Source organism: Lynx rufus, unplaced genomic scaffold (assembly GCF_022079265.1).
Source record: "Lynx rufus isolate CCGP_SWC_20201006 ecotype Redwood Valley unplaced genomic scaffold, mLynRuf1.p SCAF_30, whole genome shotgun sequence".
NCBI classification, from domain to species: domain Eukaryota; kingdom Metazoa; phylum Chordata; class Mammalia; order Carnivora; family Felidae; genus Lynx; species Lynx rufus.
In genome coordinates this window covers 6,958,591-6,963,406 of record NW_025814846.1, presented here as the reverse complement: position 1 = coordinate 6,963,406, position 4,816 = coordinate 6,958,591, and the positions used below count along the sequence as shown (strand labels likewise).

Sequence of the window (4,816 nt, the reverse complement as noted above, 5' to 3'; positions counted from 1 at the left end):
ATGTTCTGAATTTATCTGTTAAGTCCATCTGGTCCAGTGCGTTAAAAGCCATTTTTTCCCTTATTGATTTACTGCTTAGATGATCTGTCCATTGTTGTAAGTGAAGGATTAAAGTCTCCTACAATAATGAGCTGCGCTATGTTTGTTATTTATTTATATATTTGAGTGTTCAAGTTGGGGGCATAAATATTTACAATTGCTAGATCTTAATCTATAGACCCCTTAATTATGATATGCCATTCTTAATCCCTTGTTATAGTCTGGTTTTAAAGTCTGGTTTGTTCAATATTAGTATGGCTGCTCTGGCTTTTTTTTTTTTTTTTGATGTCCATAGCAAGATAGATGGTTCTATATCCCCTCACTTTCAATCTGCAGGTGTTGTTAGGTTTAAAATGTTAGGTCTAAAATGTTGTTACGTCTCTTATAGTCAGAATGTACATTTTTTTAATCCATTCTGATACCCTATGTCATTGATTGGAGCATTTATTCCATTTATATATGAAGTGATTATTGAAAGATATGAATTTAGTGCCATTGTGTTATCTGTAGACATTGTGTTTGTGGTGATGTTCTCTGGTCCTTTTTACTCTGTGTTACTTTTGGTATTTTTTGTTTTGTTTTGTTTTGTTTGTTTTTGTTTTTGTTTTTTTTTCTGCACTCAAAATTCCTCTGTAACATTACTTGCAAGGCTGGTTTAGGGGTCACAAACTCCTTTAATTTTTATTTGTGTGGAAAACTATCTCTCCTTCTAATCTAAATAATAGCTTTGCTGGATAAAGGATTCTTGCCTGCATATTTTTTCCCTTTCGGCACTTTGAATATATCCTACCACTCCTTTTTGGCTTGCTAAGTTTTGTGGACAGACCTAATGTGAATCTGATTTGTTCTCCCTTATAGGTTAAAGAATTCTGTCCTTGATTGTTTCATGATTATTTCCCTGTATGTGTATTTTGAGAATTTGACTATGATATGTCTTGGTGATGGCCAGCTTTTGTTGAATTTAATGGGAGTTCTCTGTGCTTCTTGGATTTTGATGTCTATGTTTCCTCCCCAGATTAAGGAAGTTTTCAGCTATAATTTGCTCACATAAACCTTTTGCCCCTTTTCTCTGTCTTCATCTTCTAAGATTCCTATGATCTGAATGTAATTCTTCTTTAATAAGTCACTGAGTTCTCTAAGTCTTGTATCATGATCTTTGGCCTTTGTATCCCTCATATTCTCAGCATCATTATTATCCATAATTTTATCTTCTATATCACTGATTCACTATTCTGATTTACCCATCTTCTCTGTCATGGCATCCATTCAAGATTTCATCTCTGCTATACATTTTTAATTTTGCCCTGATGAAATTTTAGTTCTTTTCTCTTTGCAGAAAGGAATTCTCTGGTGTCTTCTATTCTTTTTTCAACCATAGCTAATATTCTTATAATTTTGTTTTTAAATTCTATTTCAGACATCTTACTATGTTTGTGCTGATTGAATCCCTGGTCATGAGTTCTATTGTCCGTTCTTTCTTTTGGGGTGAGTTTCTCCATCTCATCATTTTGTCCAGAAAAGAAAAGAGCAAAGAAAGAAAAGAAACTAAAAGAAAGAGAAACACAAACAACAAACAGAAATAAAGAAAAAAAAGGAACAAAAAACAAACAAAGAAAACCAGAAATCCAGATTCTGGGTGTGTTTTGGTTTGCTTGTTAAAAGAATCTAGGTCCAAAAATAGAATAAAATAGAATAAATACAAACAAACAAAAAACAATAAAAGAAAGAATAAAAGAATATGTATATATAAAAATAAAAATACTAATACTAAAAAGTAAAAAAAAGAAATTGAAAAATAAAATAAATGAAAAAATAATAATGAAGAATAAAAGTAAAACGGAAGTTAGATCCTATTTCCCCTAGAGCTGAAGCTTTGCAACACTATGCTCCATAGACTTGGTGCAAGGGAATTGTTTGTGCTGGTTCTGGAAGAAAGAAGGATCTGCTGTGATGATTCTCAGACTCACTTGTTTAGGTGCAAATGTGCCTCCAGGGTTCAGGGGGACGGGGCTTGGTTTAATTAGCTCCGGCTTCCACCAGTTGGTACTGCTTTGCTCCTTGAAGGTTTTTCAGCTCTGAAGTGTGGAATGAATATGGCCTCCCCCTGTTCTATAAGCTCCTGAGCTGAATGTTTGCACATCCTCCCACACACACACACTCTTCAGGGAACTCTCAGAGAAGAGCAATTAATCACTCCTATTGTGTCTCTGATTTCCCTCAGAGCCCCATATTCACCAGCCTGTGTCCAGGCTTTTTATCTCAGGCACATGACTGAGTTTCAAAACTCCAAATTTTAGGGATTCCAGGGGTGCAGATCTACACTGCTCCTCTGGGATCTTGGAGAGGGACTCAACAGGCTTTTGCTGGCCCATTTATGTTGGGGGAGGGGGGAGTGGCATGACTGTCCAGCTATTCAGAGTTTGTCAAAACAGAGCAAAAAACAAGCCCCCCTGCTTGCAGCCCTCAGCCAGAAAGAATCCCCTCTCATGCCTGGAAACAGCATAGCACATTGGCACAACCAGTCTTTCTTCTTACCCAATGGATTGTCGAACCATGCTGTCACTCTTGGGACTCTACCCCGCTTCACCACTTGAGCACTTTAAAGCCAGGCAATTCCCCCATGGCAGCTGTCTGCTAAAAGTTCATATTTTGTGCTCCCCTGCTTATACTACTTTGCAGTAGCCCAAGTAAGCAAGCTTCTTCACCCCAGCTGGACCCAGAGCAGTACCTCCCCACTTAAACTCACAGCACCTCCTACCTTCCAAATGGTGGTACCTTTTCTACATGTAGTCTTACAGGTTTTGTTCACTCAAACCTCTAGTTGGTTTCTTTGATGTTCATAACGATTTGATAACTATCTAGTGGTGTTCAAGGGATGAGACAAGCCTAGGGTCCCCCTAATCCTCTACCATCTTAACTCACTCTATATTTCTTTATACAACACATTGGACAAGACAGACAAGAAAAAAATAACACTTTAGTAGTAAAATGCATATAACATACCTTAAGTACAATAGGAATTCAGATAAAAGTGTTCTGAATTCCATTTTTATCTTAATCAGTCCGTGCTTTCCTCATGAAAGATGGTACCTAAGGTAAGTCTTGCAGATTGTCTAGTTACAGAAAAAAAGAGAATGTCTTGTCTCTGAATCTGCTTCTTCATTGGTAAAAAAAGGGATGATGTTGTCCCCTTCTCTCCTATATCATTGCTATGGTTGAATAAGGTGGCATATGTGAAAATATTTGGTAAATTAAAAAGAATTAAGGACTGGCTAGGCTTACAAAAGAATCAATATGCCTTTAGCTAGAAATTTACTACACCTATCCTTAAAAGAGGAAAAGAAAAAAATATATAAAAAGAAATAGCTAGCTCAAAGCCCAGGTTCCTATTTTATGGATGTAAAATGTTCAGGTTGTTACAAGAGTACCACGGTTTTCAGCCATGATCAGACGGTGTTTTTTTTTTTTTGTATAGGTTGTTTAACATTGTTGCGCCAGCCAAGAGGAGGAAAGGCCAGACTCACAGAAGGCTTTTCATTTAGAAGAAAGCAACACTAATGATCCATATTAGTGTTATATCCTCCTGAATTTGTGTTATATCACAGAGAGCCTTATCAGTTCAGTAATTCCAGTTAATCTATAAAGATAATGTAATTGTTTTTAATTTTGTAAGGTGCACATCAGTTGTCTATTTTGGTGTCAGTTTTTCAATAAATTTTGGCTATGGACAAAAAAAAGCACTAAACAATGTAAACTGTTACTAATACTTGCTAAAGTATGAAAGTGTGAGTGCATGTGATTGATGTGTGTACATACAGCTTACAGTGAGGGTATTGTTTTAAGAATGGACAACTCTCCTACTACTAACTCAGAGAGTTATAAAATTTCAGGGCAAAGAGGGACCTCAAAGGTCATGTGATCTAACCCCATCTGGTGCTTGTTAAAAAGGAGGCTGGAGGAGAAAATGGTCTGGTATCTACTAAGGAAACTGATCTGTGTCTCTACATAGTCATTAATCTCCCAAATTCTGTTAATTTAGAAAATAGTACCACAGATTTTTTTATTAATCTTATAAATTGACTTGAATTAATAATTTTTTTACTTTTAATGTTTTTAATAATGTTGACTGAAGTAAAGCATTATATTTATTTCAATGCAGACTCTTCCTTTTTCTTCTAATTACCGTATTCCAAAAATATGGAAATTAAAAAATTGGAAGGCAATTTTCTTAGATCAGCTTATTGTTTCTGAATTTTGCTCCTAAAAGAAGATTCTTTGCATTCCCAAATTAAGAAGGTGATTCGTTGGGGAAGATGTTCTAACCCAAAGTACAGAAAACAGAGAGAAGAGTCACAGTTTTATCTTTCAGCTCACTTATTCTGGATGTTAATCAGTACCTAATGCCAATTTATCTCAGGGAAGACCACCCGAGTAACTTTAATCAGGTTGGACTTTATAGTAGATGATTATTTCAAGTCAGTTCTCAGTATATATGGCTTAATTCCAAGGGTAATGTTAGTCATTTTTATGTAACTCTAAACTTGCCAAGGAAACAAGAATATTATAGTGATAGTTAAGCAAAACATTAAGGTAATTAGCCTTAGATGAGAAAACACAAGTGCCACTTTTTTCTTCCTTTTTAATTTTTATTTATTTATTTTTATTTAAATACAAGTTAGTTAACATACAGTGTAGTCTTGGCTTCAGGAGTAGAACCCAGTCTCTTACATATGACACCCATTGCTCATCCCAACAAGTGACCTCCTTAATTCCCATT

At 35.5% G+C, this 4,816-nt stretch overlaps 1 pseudogene; it reads left to right on the top strand.

The window, feature by feature from the left end:
- Positions 1-3,333: 3,333 nt before the first annotated feature.
- On the top strand, positions 3,334-3,597 carry LOC124521613 (40S ribosomal protein S27-like; annotated as a pseudogene).
- Positions 3,598-4,816: the final 1,219 nt, after the last annotated feature.